This window comes from Suricata suricatta, chromosome 6 (genome assembly GCF_006229205.1).
Source record: "Suricata suricatta isolate VVHF042 chromosome 6, meerkat_22Aug2017_6uvM2_HiC, whole genome shotgun sequence".
Taxonomy (NCBI): Eukaryota; Metazoa; Chordata; class Mammalia; order Carnivora; family Herpestidae; genus Suricata; species Suricata suricatta.
This window is the reverse complement of record NC_043705.1, coordinates 78,887,683-78,903,703: the sequence shown is the minus strand read 5'-3', so window position 1 is coordinate 78,903,703 and position 16,021 is coordinate 78,887,683. Positions and strand designations below refer to the sequence as shown.

The 16,021-nt window shown below is 38.8% G+C and overlaps 1 long non-coding RNA gene across 1 annotated transcript; it reads left to right on the top strand.

The window, feature by feature from the left end:
* The first annotated feature begins 11,748 nt into the window (after positions 1–11,748).
* Positions 11,749–13,103, top strand: LOC115293611. The gene is made up of 3 exons (XR_003909522.1): positions 11,749–11,785; positions 12,522–12,714; positions 13,023–13,103. It is a non-coding gene; the product is annotated as an uncharacterized LOC115293611 (long non-coding RNA).
* The last annotated feature ends 2,918 nt before the right edge of the window (positions 13,104–16,021 follow it).

Below are 16,021 nucleotides of genomic sequence, written 5' to 3'. Positions count from 1 at the left end.
TTTTTTTCCACTTTTTTAAAAAACACAAATAAAGGGAATCTTCCTCTCTTTTTAACTGTAAAACTCAATGAATTTGCTACAGCCTGATGCTTATATTGCTTAATGATATTGGGAATACAGAAGTGGACTTTGGGGAATATAAATAAGAAAGAGGTTACATAAATAGAATAAAATTATAAATGTTTGTAGCCATTCCCTATATCCCTGCCAAGGAGGAAGGACTCTTAGGTGCTGGTTCAGACGGAGAGCTGTCCTTTGTTGGCCAGAATCTGAGTCAGGCAGGGGGCAGGTATCTCTTCCTAGAGTAAAGGAAACAAGAATGCAATATTTATCTTTATCACGAAGGGAGGGGGTCTGTAGGAGGTGCAGTTGTGAACGTTGTGTTTTCTTTTTTCTTTGGTACTTCTAATATGGTATTTTATTGTATCTGTTCATATATTATTTAACTTCTGTTCATAATTCATGACCTCAAGAGGTGAAGTTGTTAGAGAGATGCTCTGGAAGTTGGAGAGAGGGAAAAGAGTTCCCACACAGTGGTGGGCTATGTGGGAGAGGCAAGAGGGAGAGGAAGGGATGCTTCAAAAGAAGAATAATGACCAACCTAGAACTTTTTACCTGGAGAACCTGAATTTCAGAAATAAAGACAAACCCTCATACACTGTAAGTAGGAATGTATAGCCATTACAGAAAACAGTGTGGAGGTGCCTCAAAAATTAAATACGGGACTTCCATATGACTTGACAACTCCACTTCTGACTATTTATCCTGCGGAACTGAATCAGAATCTTGAAGAGGTACCACAGTCCTGTATTCATTGTAGCATTATTCACAACAGCCAAGATATGGAAACAAATGCCCACTGACTGATAAAAGGAATAAAGAAAATGTGGTACAATGGATTATTATTCAGCACAGAAAGAAGGAAAGAAAGAAAGAGTGAAAGAAAGAAGAGGGAAAAGAAAAGAATAAAAGAAATCCTGTCATTTTCACCAGTATGGATGGATCTGGAGAACATTATACTAAATGAGATAAGTCAGACACAGAAAGACATATACTGCATGATTTCACTTTTAAGTGGAATCTAAAATAGTCAAAGTCATAGAAGCAGAGAGTAGAGTGGTGGTTGCCAGGTGCTGGTGGAAGAGGAAAAGAGAAGGTGATGGTCAAATGGTACAAAATTTCACTTATACAAAATAAACATGTTCTGGAGATGTACAATATGACACAGTGCCTATAACGGACAATACTGTATAATATACCAAAAATGCTAAGGTAGATCTAATGTTAAATGTGTTTACCATTAAAAAATTATTATTATAATAAAGGGTGTGGGAGAAAATTTTGGGAGGTGATAGATGGGTTTATGGCTTTGATGATGGTGACAGTACTATGGGCATAATTTATTCCCAAATTCACTGAATTGAAGACATAAAATATGAACAGCTTTTTACATGTCAGTTCTTATTCCTCCATTAAATGGGTTTATTTAAAAAAATCATAAAAGGAAAGAAACTAAACTAAAGCTAATAAAATTCACTGTAGGAGACCCGACTGAAAGAGATACTAACGGTTACTCTTCATGATAAAAGCAGACTGACGCACAGGTAATACAGGAAAGAAAGGTCATCAGAAAGGGTAAATGTGTAAGTAAATCTAAATAAAACCTTGACTGTTTAATAACACTACTGTATGTAGTTTAAATTACAGTGATAATTAAAATATCTGTGAACAATATCACAAAAGGCCAAAGGTGGGCGTAGTAATAAATGGAGTTAAAGTGTCCCCTATGTTCACAAAGTGAAAAAAAATATTACTTAAGGTAGATTTTAATAGTTCAAGGATGTCTGGGGTAAACTCAGTGGTAATCACTAAAATAATAAAAGAATTCTAATAGGAGGGGAAAATAGATTAAGGGGGAATAAAACTTGATTAAACCAAGAGAAGGCAAAAAAGAAAGGAAATGGAAAAAAAACAGATGAGATATATATTTAAATTTTTTTTAATGTTAGTTTATTTATTTTTGAGACAGAGAGAGAGCATGAGCAGGGGAAGGGCAGAGAGAGAGGGAGACACAAAATTAGAAGCAGGCTCCAGGCTCTGAGCTGTCAGCACAGAGTCCAATACAGGGCTCAAACTCATGAACTGTGAGATCATGACCTGAGCCGAAGTTGGATGCTTAGTCGACTGAGCCACCCAGGTGCCCCTAGATGAGATATTTATTTAAATGGGAGATTTAACTCAAGGTATTAATGGACTCTCTTGAAAAATATCAAATGATTTCTAATTCATAACCCCAGTAAACTCCTCATGGTTGTCTTTTCACCTCTCCCACACAGCCCACCACTGGGGACTTTAAATATAGTTTTCCTATCTTCTGTCTTCCATATTTTCTAGCTTTAAAGTGATATTGCCCAGGGTGCCTGGGTGGCTCAGCCGGTTAAGCGTCCAGTTTCAGCTCAGGTCATGATCTCACAGTTTGTGAGTTCGAACCCCGCGTTGGGCTCTGTGCTGACAGCTAGCTCAGAGCCTGGAGCCTGTTTCAGATTCTGTATCTCCCTCTCTCTCTGACCCTCCCCTGCTTGCACTGTGTCTCAAAAATAAATTTAAAAAGTTTAAAAATAATAATAATAAAAAAATAAAGTGATATTGCCCTCCACTAACTGCTTTTAAGTTTTCTTTTGTCTTTGTTTTTCAAACAGTTTTGCTGTTTTATCAGTTTTACTATTATTTGTTTTAAATTTGTTTACTAATATTAGTGGTTAGCAGGATACACTTCTTCAATCTATTGCTTGATACTCACTCTTCGACCTCTTCATTGTTAGTAATATCTTCAAATATTTCATTTAGTCCATTCTCTTCTCTACTTCTGGTCACCAAAAGCATGCATTTTGAAGTTTTTCCCTATGTAAAGTATGTCCCTTTGAACTTTTCTGTATTTTCTGTATTTTTTCCTGGTGGTATTTCAGTGCGGATGTTTTCTCTCCACCCCCCCCCCTCCAGTTTATGAACCCTACTTCTATGTATATTCTTCTGCTATTAAAGCTATCAAATTAATTTCAGTTACTGTATGATTCATTTCTAGAATGTCCATTTGATTATCTTATAAAGATAATCCTCCATCTATTCTGTTAGAGTATAATAATCAGTTCTTTTAAGGTTTTTATCTAATAACTCCAATAACCAGATTTTTTTCTCTTATATTTTCTCTCACATCTCACATCTTACTTTTCAAAGCCTTCTTGATTTTTTTAATTGACTGACAGACATTATATAGGACAGATCATAAAGGCTCTTCAATGACTCTTCCTCCAGAGTACTTGACTTCTGTCTGGCAGGCATGTACAGTAGGGGTGGACCACACTGATTCAGGAGGAGCTGGGTTTGGGGACTTGTCTATTTCTGATTTCCTCTTATTGGTAGTGCTTAGCTAGCTCCACAGGGTCTCATTGGAGAGCCTGGGCTGATTACAAGAGCCCCTCCTTGACTGCACTGAACTTCAGTTTTTGTCTCCCTAGCTTTGTGAAAATGCCAAGATCTCTGTTTAGCTTTTTAGCTTCTTATTAGCCACATGTGGTTTGGTTTGTTGACTCTCATTCTGCAGATTCACAGTTTAGGATTTGGCAAGTGATCTGAGCATAAATTGCATGTAGAAATTCAGGTTTACTTCTCTAGAGTTCACTTTTTCCTGGAACACTGGCCTATTGAATATTGCTCCCTTGATACTCCCAACTCCCAACTTATGTCTCTCCAGCAAGTGAGTATGCCACCAACTTCCTGTTCGATTTCTATGTCTTATACCTTGATTCAACAAATGCCTGGAGAGAAGAGACTGCAGTGAATTTGGGCTCACCCCAACACATTTTTCTCCTCTAGGATCTTGGCTCCTTAAGTCCTGACTACATTCATCTCCAATGCCTTCAAACCGCTATTTTTAAATTCTTATCTAGCTAGTATAATCCTTTGCAGGAGGATAATCTGATCCTTGTTACTTATCATAGATGGAAACAGAAGTATCCAGTAAAAACTGAATTACTTTTTTTGTTATTTTTGGATATTAATTGCTTGCTCACACATACTCTCTCTTATTCTCTCTCCCTCCCTGTGTGTTTAAAAGAAGCACCATACATTAGCTGGTCCACGTGTAGTACCCCCAATTTATGTGAGTTTATAAAATTTAAACATCTCACAACTGCCTACATTGTTGTGAAGTTATTTACCAAGATGGGAAGGGAGGTCTCAAATATGGGGTAGGGAAATGAGGAGTTGATTTTGAATAAGTTTAGAGTGCCTATTAAAAAAGTAAAATGAAAAATAGAATTCAGCTGAACCTATGTGTCTAGGGTTCAGAGGAGAGTTCTAGGCTGAAAATATATTTCTGAGAGTTGTCTAGGTATAGCTATCATTTGAAGCCTTGGAATTAGTCAAGATTTCCTGTGACATACATGTGAGGAGAGACAGATACAGGAAGACTGTGGAGTATCTTAACATTTGGACATGGAAAAGAAAAAAAAGGTTTTGGCAAATTCAACTGAAACAAGGATGCCCTGAAATAGAAGAAAAAGCAAGAAATGGTTTCATCTTGGAAGCCCATTATGTGGTGTATATATATACAATGGAGTATTACATGGCAATGAGAAAGAATGAAATATGGCCATTTGTAGCAAAGTGGATGGACCTTAAAAGCGTCATGCTAAGCGAAATAGGTCAGGCGGAGAAGGACAGATACCATATGTTTGCACTCATAGGTCTAACAGGAGAACAGGAGAAACCTAATGGAGGACCAGGAGGAGGGGAAGAGGGAAAGAGAGTTGGGGAGAGAGAGGGACACAAAACTTGAGAGACTATTGAATGCTGAAAATGAACTGAGGGTGGAAGGGGAAGGGGGAGGGGGGGAAAGAGGTGGCAGTGATGGAGGAGGGCACTTGTGGGGAAGAACACTGGGTGTTGTATGGAAACTAATTTGACAATAAACTACTCAAAAATAAATAATAAACATTTTAAAAAATTAAAAAAAATAAAGTAACAGTTTCAAGGACAAGGTTGTCAACAATGTCAAATGCTGCTGACAAAGTAAAACTAGGACAAAGACTTGACTGCTGGATTAGGTAATATGGAGCAGCACAGTGATCTTGATGAATGTAGCTTGAGAAGAGTTTTGGGTGTGAGACACATTTCAGAGGGAAGAGAGAAAGAGAAGTGAGGACGTTGAGACAGAAGACAGAGTAACAAATAACGCTTTTAAGGATTTTTAAAGGAGTTTTGCAAATAAAAGTGACTGATAAATGAATGGTGCCCAGGCTCTGCAGTCAGCCCTCCCCATCTCCTTTTTCAAGATGGGATTATGTCAGCTTGCCTACCTATTAATGGGAATGATGTGTGACAGAGAGATGAAAATTATGATGCTTCAGGAGAGACAGGATAATTAAAGGAGATAATTAAATAGAGGAAAGAGAATGGGATCCAATGGACTTGTACAGGAACTGCACTTAGGTAAAAGTATAAACAATCCTCCCATTGGAACAGAAAGGAATCATATGATTTGGATACAGTTATATGTTAGTAAATTTGGTAATGCAAATTTATGCCTTGTAGCTTCTGATTGTTGATAAACATGTTGGAGGACAAGAGAGGATGATGTGACCAGGGAAATGCAATGTTTGAGAGTTTCCATGAAATCTGTGGTCCTAAAGTTTAAAGTTTGATCCGTCAGTCTGGTATGGCTAAGGTTTTTGCCAGTAATGTTCTGTTGCATGGGCAACTAAAGAGTAAATGGTGAGATGAGGCCTCCCACAATTGCTTATTGTCAGATGTGTAAGCTAGAAGGAGGAAGAAGAAAGGAGAAGAGAGTATATACAGGAAAAGAGTTACAACTACAGTGTTGGAGCCTGGGATTTTAGGCTGTTAGCATGGCTGCAAGGATAAGACTGAGTGAAGGAGGGGGATGATTAGGAGGATGAAAGACTACTATAGCTGGGGCAAGAAGGCTAGACTCAGATAATTTGGGCTTCAAGACAGCTAAATGATTTGATTTTTTTTGAGGAAGGAGGAATAATGACCTCTCTCTCTCAGGATAGAGAGAAGCAAAAATGATATCCTTACTGACAGCCAAGGTGGAATTTAGTGACACTGTGATTTGTAAGAAATATACTTTTGAGGAATCAAATGACCAAAATGTATTTCCTGTATACAGCTAAACCTTGAACAACATGGGGCTTATGGGCACTGACTCCCCAGGCAGTCAAAAATCCATGTATAACTCTTGATTCCCTAAGCCTACTGTTGACTAGCTTTACTGATAACATAAAGTTGATAAACACAATTTTGTATATGTATTATATAGTATATTCCAGTAACAAAGTAAGCGAGGGAAAAGAAAATGTTGAGTCATAAGAAAAAGAAAATACATTTACAGTACTGTATTTGTTGAAAAAAATATACATGTAAGTAGACCCCCATATAAGTGGGTCCAGGGTGTTCAAGGGTGTTGTATATCTGGCCTTCATCCAGTTCCTGGTTTACAGCTCCCAAAACCCTTGGAATTTCCTAAGTAATGAGAGCAATAATGGTGTCTTCTGTGATGTTAATTGGGTGACTTTTGCAAAGCACCTAAGCCTGAGAGAAGGTTGTCAGTGCAGCCCACCAAGTTATTAGAAGGTTGGAACTTTCAGGCCTACTCAATGACCTCTGACCTCTGGGAGGGGAGAGGGGATGGAGTTTGAATAAGTTGCCAATAGCCAATGGTTTAATGATTCATGCCTATGTATGAGGTCTCCCTAGAAACCCAAAAGGACAGGATTCAGAGAGCTTCCAGGTCAATTAATACATGAAGACGTGGGGAGATTGGCAAGCCTTAGAGGGCACAGAAGTTCCACACCCTTTCCCACATACTATACCATTGTCTATGCATCTTTTCAACCTGGCTGTTCCTGAATTTTATTCTATTATAATAAACCAGTAAGGTAGTAAGTAAAGTGTTTCTCTGAGTTCTGTGAGACATTACCAAATTTATCAAACCCTAGGAGGGGGCCTTGGAAACCTCTGATTTATAATCAGTTGATAAGAAATACAAGTAACAACCTGGACTTGCAACTGGCATCCGAGGGCCAAGGAGGATGTTGTGGGAACCTCCAATCTTTTTAGCAGATCATTTTGAAGCACAGGTAACAACTGTGCTTGTGAGTGGCATCTGAAGGAGGTGGCAGGGACAGTCTTATAAGACTGAATTAAAAAAAATTTTTTTTAATTCTTTTTTTTTTTTTTTTTTTTGAGAGGGAGAAAAAGAGCAGGAGTGGCCAAGGGGCAGAAAGAGGGAGACACAGAATCTGAAGCAGGCTCCAGGCTCTGAGCTGTCAGCACAGAGCCCGATGGGGGTCTTGAACTCATGGTGAACTCATGAACCGCTAGATCATGACCAGAGCCAAAATGGGATACTTAAGTGACTGAGCCACGCAGGAGGCCCAGGACTGAACCTTTAACCTGTGGAATCTGATGCTATCTCCAGGTGTACAGTGTCAGCATTGAGTTGAATAGGAGGACCCTCACCCGGCGTCCTGAGCATTGGTTGGTGGTGTGTGGGCAACCCTTCTCCCCCTGCCCTTTCCCACCCACACTGAAATTGGGTCCAGGTCCCCCCCAACCTCCTCTGCCAAGAAAGGAAAGAACTTTGGTGGACAGATTCAGGAGAGAGGTCCTTTTACTAATGGCAGACTGAGTTCCAGACACTACAGTGAAAGGCTTCTGTAGTCATGGAAAAGTAAACAGTTAGGCCAGATCAGAAGCTATCAAGAGCATTATAAAGAGGAAAATCTGACGCATAAAGGAAGGTCTGAGTTTTAGGGCTTCTTGGGATCACTGAGATACACCGCGTGAAGTCAAGGGTAATATTCACAATGTTTTTCTAATAACCACTACGGCATGGCCCCTTACAAGTCAGAAATTGCACTAATCTATCATAATAGCCCAATTATAAACAACTGTTATTATGTTATCGGTGCTTTTCAATTGAATTCCAGAGCTGGGGGATGGGGCTTGTCTCCTGGCATTAGGGTGAGGTGAAGAATCTGTCCAAGGCTCCTCCTTGGGGTTGATTTTTAGGTCAGTTTGTCCTGACAAGGCTGATAATGTGACGGGAGAATACTGGGAGTTGTGCGGCCCTCCCTTCATGCTGCTAGGGCATGGCTAATTATTAATACCTGTAATACACAGCTGAAATGATTTCTAAAACAAATGGACACGCAGTTCAACGATATAAATGGAATCCTTCTTCTGTATTTACTAATTGATCGTTTGAAAATAATATAAGTGCTTTGGGCCTCAGTTTCCTTTCCTATAATACAAATTGGATTGGATTAAAGCATTTTTCAGGTCTCTTTTGGTGGTAAGGACTTGAAATACAACTTACAGCTTGCTTATAGTTAAACTTCTGATTCATCTATATGTTTCAGCTGAGGTGCTATTTCTACTTTGTCATTTGTACTCAGTCTTTTGATAAACGTTCTCTACATCAAAATGTCCCCAACATCAAACAAGCTATTTTCGGCCTATTATGCAGTGATTTTCTGATTCTGTAAGAAAAAGAAAAAAAAAAACCCACCTTAATTTCCATTTTCTACCTCTAAAATTTGTTCAGTCTTTCTCCTACTCACTCTTTCAATACTCCTTACAGAAAAATAATGTGGGGTTGTTTTTTTGTTTGTTTTTTCACTCTTCTGGGGAAATTTTTCATCTTTGCTAGTTCCTACACATTTTCTAGGAGTTTTTAAAGTACTTAACTGTTAAGTGCATTTTAAACTCTTCTTAGACTTTTTGTGTTTAAAGATTACCTCCTTTGTGGTTCAAGTGAAGAACACAGTAAAACGTACTCTGTGAAAGAATTCATGCTAAGTCACTTGTTTGGACAATTACAGGACCACTGGGTGTGTTTCTGAAAATTCATCTTTTCTTAATGCTGCTCAATCTTGTGACTATTTTCTTTTCCACGGAAAAGATTTCCTATTTTCCTGTCAGGAGTCTCTTGGATGCTAGAGAGAGAAGTCCGATCGCAAGTGACGAAATGGATTGTTTTAGCTACCTGTTGCTACCTCATACACCGTGGCAACACGTACCTTTGTGAACGTGCACTCCTCTGTGACCTCAGAGCGTCCGTGGGCTGGGCTCTGGGCTCAGCTTACCTGAGTCCTGTGCTCCACGAGCTCTCGCAGGGCCGCGGGTAGGCAGCGGGAGGAGAGACCGAGGAGGAAGAGCGGGGGCTGCGAGGAGCCCAAGTCAGGGGCCGCCAACGCGAAGGGAGAGGCAGGCGGGCCTCGCACGCTTCCTGAAGAAGGCGGGATCTCGCGGGATCCCGAGGGATCTCAGCATCAGGGCATCTCGGCGTCTCTGTATTTCTGGGGAGGCGGCGGGAGAGTGCTGGGATGAGAAACACCTGGGCCTCCCGGCCCCTGGGTGCTCCCTCACTGCCCGGCCTGGCTCAGGCCATCAGTTCTCCCCAAAGCTTCCCCGGGTCTCCACCCCAGTGACAGGGTCGCCGGGTAGTGGCTGTCTCCAAGAGCACCGCCAGGTGTAGGAGACCCAGCTTTAGCCCAATGGCTGTGGAAAGGTGGCCCTGCCTGAGGCAGCATCCCCAGATCACTCAGTAGTTGGTAGCAATATTCAGCTCCTTGAATGCTTCGGCTCCGCATTGCTGTTGGCCACACGGTCCTAGTTTTTTTCTTTCTTGACCTCACCTACATGGCGGCTTGCTTCCTCAAAGCCAGCAAGACAGAAGCCACCGTCTCTTGTAACTTAATCACGGGATTGCCATCCCATTCCTTGAGCCTTACTCTGTTCATTAGAAGTACGTCATTAGCCCGCAGTCAAGGGACAACATAAAGGAATGGATAACTGAAAGTTGAATAATTGCTAACTTCCTAAAGTTGGATTGCTAAAATTGGATTATTGAGAGCCATTTAAAAAGCTGTCTGCCATATAGCCTCACAACAATTTTAAAAAATGAAGTGTAGCTTGTCTTCACACACACCTCGATCCTGAAACTTGCCATCCCATCAAAATCGGTTTCTCTCCCATTACCTTTACTCCTTTAGTTTCATTGTAAGATAAGCTCTCCTTTTAAGCTCTCCTTTTATGGTAGCTCATAATGGCTCCATGTTTTCATTTCACCAGTCTGACAACACAAGGGAAACACTGTTTCCTTCCTATTAGTTCTATCAAAAGTCCTAGGTTTACAATCATTGATCCAGTTGTGGTTGCATGGTGATTCTTAATCAATCATATAACTGGTATTGGCTATTTTGGGTCATATGACCCATGTGGCCATACTTCTAAGGTAGGGGTGGACATCCTGTCTGAATAGGATAGACTGAGAGTGGTGAAGGGATATTGCCTCAAAAAACATAGATGTGCTCTTCCCAAAGAAGAGGCAAAGGATTCTGACATAAAACAACACATGAGTCAGACTGTCCTACTTTAACAGAGAGTAGATTTAAATGGAACATGAAAGGCATAGTGGCATTTGAGTTCTGGTGCTTTAATTATAGTTCAGAGACTCTGGATGTGCCAGCATTGCCACAGAGGAACAATTCAGACACCATCATGCCCTCTGTGTGTTGTTAGACCCTGCTAAGTGCTTTGTGTCTGTGGCCTCATGCAATAATTGTAGCAACCTTAGCATTGTTTCATTTTTATACAGAAGAAAATATGTTTTGACACTTGATTTTGAATCAAAGCCATAATGGCTCTAAAAATCATGCTCACATCATACCATAATATACCTGCCAGAATTTACAAGTATTTTTATCCTGTTGTATTTTACCCTCATAGGAATTAGAAACTTGTTTTATTTGTATCTTTTTTACAAAATATAATTTAGTATCTTGCATAGTTTATAGTCTAGTATCTTGCATATTTCATAGCTTATAATGCCTCAAATCCTTTTAGGTTATGAGGCACTGAAGTATATGTATAAATTTTTTTATGTCTTTATTAATTTTGAGAGACAGGGACAAAGAGTGAGCAGGAGACACAGAGAGAGAGAGAGGAGACACAGAATCTGAAGCAGGATCCAGGCTCCAAGCTGTCAGCACAGAGCGTGATGCAGGGCTCAAAACCATAGACTGTGAGATTATGACCTGAGCTGAAGTCGGAAACTCAACCAACTGAGCCACCCAGGCACCCCTAAAGTATATGTATATACTAAGTTTTAAAAAACTGGACAGTATCCTAGGTGGCTCAGTTGATTAAGCACCTGACTCTTGATTTCATTTCACGGTTTGTGAGTTCAAGCCCCACATTGGGCTTGCACTGGCAGTGTGGAGCCTGCTTGGGATTCTCTGTTTCCCCCTCTCCTGCCACTCCCATGCATTCTTGTGCTCTCTCTCTTTCTCTAAATAAATAAGTAAATAAACTTTAGGAAAACTGGAATAAAAATGGAAAAATAGAGTCAAGAAAATGAAGAAACAAAACTTTAAAACAATTAAATTTGATCTTGGGACGTCTTGGTGGCTCAGTTGGTTTAGTGTCTGACTTTGGCTCAGGTCATGATCTCATGGTTTGTGGGTTCCAGCCCTGCATCGGGCTCTGTGCTGACAGCTCAGTGCCTGGAGCCTGCTTCAATTTCTGTGTTGCCCTCTCTCTCTGTGCCTCCCCCACTCATGCTCTGTTTCTCTCTCTCAATAATAAATAAACATAAAAAACAAAAAAATTGTTTTTAATTTGATCTTACTGACTAATTGCTTTTATTTTTCTCTCTTTCCAGTTACCTTCACACTTTTTGGTGTAGCCCATTGATACGGTAAATAAGGGAGAAATCTGGTGAAGGAGAAAACATGCTTACATTTGATAACACAAAATGAGTTCCAGATAAATGACTAATTGTAGTACAGAAAATACAATTCCATATGACAATTATTTTTATCTCCTCGAACCTTAGTTTTCTTATCCATAAAGCAGAGATAATAAAACCAGAAGGACTGTGAAAAGAATAATGTATATAAAGCAAATATTGGAAAAATTTGTTAGAATCAGTCCCCAATAAGTTTTTCCTGCCATTATCAAAGGAAATTAAACTATTGTCTAATACAGACTCACAAAGTGACCAATTTACTTGAAGGAAGAATTTAAAGATATAGTCTAACTTTATACATATTTTATAAGGACAAACTATTATATGTAGGGAAGGAATCAAAAGAATAAGACTTGAGTTTTGTAAAAGCAACATGATTTCCTGGATGCCAAGAATCTTCCCTTGAAGCTCATGTCTTCCTGGACACTATAAATTCTTCTTATGACTGACTAGAGCAACACCTGGGAAGACAGTAATTTTCAAAATATTTTATCTGATCCTTCTGTTTTATTAAGTTTTTATTATTTTTTTGGTGTCTCCTGATGGACTATTACTCATTTCTTAGAAATTTCCGAATTTGCCCATCATGTTGAGTGGTCATTGAAGATTTTGCAATTTTGCAATTTTCCACCTATAGTGGAAGTTTGTTAATATTCTCTGCTCAAGGACATTCTGCATCTTTCAGATCTTGAAAGGAGGCCAAGCCAGTCTCTCATATGAAAGGTGAAGACACTGGCTACCTACCAGCTTCCCATGGATCTGAGGCATGAGCATGTGGGACTATTAAGCCAAATTTGAAGAAAGAGAGGCAGCTGTCTATATGAAGATTGGGGAAAAAATGTTCCAGGAAATGGGAAGAGCTTTTCCAAAGGCCCCAGGTAGAGGTGCTTATAAGTGTTGTTGAGGAACAGGAAGGAGGTCAGAGTGGCTGGGGCACTGTGCACAAGGAACTGAGTAGCAAGCTTACAGATGTATGTCATACACATTATCCCAAGAACTACTTAAAAGATAAAGAAATTGGGATCAAGAAAGGTTGTGACTTGTCCAAGATTGCACAGTTAAACCAGAACTCAGTAGCTCCTCTTCTGATCTCAAGTCTTGCGTTTTCATCACGATGCCATTTTGCATTTATCTCTATATTGCCATAACATTTTCCTAATACTTTGTTGTGTATTTTTTATCAAAGCTACCAGACGTCAAGAATCACACCTTCTCATGTTGCACTGAAAGCAGTACAAAGTTCAACTAGATGTTTCTAAATACCTCTGGTAAATCATTCTAACAATAGAGTCTTCTTTCCACTTTATTGTAGAAGACAATTATTGGCTGAATTTCTTAGTTTAGCAGGAATATTTTAGAGTAGATTTACCTGATTATTTAGCAGTTTGGCAAATGTATTTTATACTTGCATTATATTATTTATTCCTAAAGCCATTTAAGAATTTTACATGTAACATAAAATTTCACTTATATTAAAATATCCAACTAAGGAAACAAGGGTTAAAATTGTATTCAGTAGTTGAAATCATTCATAGCATACTGTCATACAAATACACCCACATATGTGCATGTATACACACACACACACACACACACACACACGTATACATGTATAACCCATAAATAAATGAGTGTTCAAACCAAAAATATGTTTAAAATCCCTAATGAAGAATTAAATGGGTCTTTATTGATAGTGTAGTATTATAATAGACAGGTGATTTAATTTGTGTTATTTTAAAAAATGTAATTATTAAATATTCATGACATACTATACTTTATGAGACTGAAATACTCATACCAAAATCATATGGTGAAGATAAAATGCAGACAAAGAGTCTGGGTTCCCACAGCCACCGACCCCCAAATGACCTGCTAATAAATGCCAGATCCTCATCTTGTAAAACTCCTACAGGAGAATAATAAAGGATGCACATTTGGCCCAACATTTATTTTTATAAGACAAGCACCTTTAGTTTTCTTTCAAAAGATTCATTTTCCTGTTTTATAGAATTCTGTGGTCCTTTATGAAAATGTGTATCTCATATCACATAGCTACAGCCACAAATTTGGGCAGGTACACATGGAAGTTCAAACATTCAGCCTAGCCAATCTAGATGATTTAAATTAAAGTTGATATTTATGCTTATGTTTCCCTAGTTCCTACTACATTTACCAGCTTATTATGTAATCCTTAATTTTTCTTGTACCATGGCTCAGGTTGTGAAATTTTAGGGAATAAATGTATATAGATTTAAAGCAGAAATACAATGAATATAATTAGTCTTGTGATTAGTAAGTGCTGTTGGCCAGAAATTTCCAAAATTTTTATCTAGGGAAACTACAGAACAGGTGAGTAAACCCACAGTAGTAAAGACGATAATGAGGTTGTAACTAATGCAAATATAAACTAAAACACATGTATGCCAAGTGGTATCTACAAAAGTCTAAGTGTTTGCCACACTCATAGCTTTCCCTTAAGAAAAGCAACTCCTGGAAACTCTGTGGTTAAAAGGTGTTATGGCTCATACCATGTAAGTCTACTCCGTCTTGTCTTTGGTTATTAGAGCAAGAGTTTGTCCAGGAGCCAAAGGCCTAGCCCACTTAGAGATATTTAATCTTCTCTAAGAACATGTGATAAGAAAATCTTGCCTCATAGATTAGATGTTCCATATCTGGTAACAGCAAATCCAGTCAATTACATCCTATTGGGGGGAAATGACTGCTAATTACATTTTAAAAGTCAAATAATTAGCATTCTCACATTTCCCCAGTTTTCAGATTCTCCATGTGGTTTGCTGTGAATCTTAGTTTTGAAGCTTTAGGACACAAATGTGTATGGGCAATGAGAGGTTCCCCAAGCTACTTTGTTTCTAATATAATCTTACCATGAGGTCATCATAGCTACTCAGTAAGAGTCTCTTCCTTATAGAAGAGAAAGCCTAGTTCTTGATGGCAAAAGTAATGGATAGATTAGGGGATGGGAAGGTAGAGAGAAAAAGGGAGTAGGATGAGGGGCGAGGGGAGAGGGAAAGAGGAAGAGAGGGAGGATGAAAAGCAGTTACAAAAGCAAAAATACTTCCCAGGTGATTTTACCGAAAAAACAAAAACTCCAAAACCCATGAAGAAAACTAACCTAAAGAAGAGAGCCAATATCAAGATTAACAATTGGAGGATGAATTCACAGCAGAGAAAAATTTTTAAAAATTGTGGCTCAGTCAGTTAAGCGTCTGACTTCCATTCAGGTCATGATCTCACGGTCTGTGAGATCAAGCCTTGTGTTGGGCTCTATGCTAACAGCTTAGAGCCTGAATCCTGTTTCAGATTCCATGTCTTCCTCTCTCTCTGCCCCTCTCCTGCTCACAGTCTGTCTCTGTCTCTCTCAAAAATAAACAGTAAAAAAAAATTTTTTTTAATCAGAATTACAGAACTTTGAAATTAAGTATAATTGGGACTCTAAGAAATAATAGAAGGAAAAACATCAAATAGGCAGAAGTAATGAAAGGAAAGTTTAAAAAATTACATATAGGATAAACTGTAAAATGAAGCTGGTTTTATATACCTTGTGCTGGAAGGTTTAATGAATGGCAAAGTAAGGAGTGTGGGTACTGCTAATGGAGAGGCTACATTTAAATATGAGCTCTGCATTTTCAGCTGTTTAAGTTTTTGCAAATGACTATCCTATATGTCCTGGTTTCTTCATCTATAAAACGAAAATATAAATATTTTCTTTAAAAATTTTATTTTATTTTATATATAGAGAGGAAGAGTGCTAGCAGAGGAGAGGGGCAAAGAAAGGGAGAGAGAGAATCTGACAGACTCCACACTTGACATGAGGAAATACAGATGTGTTCTATCCCAAAAAATTATCACAAAGTTATTAAGTAAGTTAATTGTTTTCAAGTACTTAGAGTAGTTCCTGGCTCATTATAATAATTACTCAGTAAATGTAAGCTATTATTATATCTTTTCTAAACATTTGAAATTGTACAGAGTAAAGTAGTTTTTAGAAATATATGGATATGGAGGAGTGCCTGGGTGGCTCAATGGGTTGAGCGTCTGACTTCAGCTCAGGTGGTGATCTCAATCCGTGGGTTCAAGCCCTGCATTGGGCTCTATGCTGACAGCTCAGAGCCTGGAGCCTGCTTTGGATTCTGCGTCTCCCTCTCTCTTTGACCCTCCCCTGAT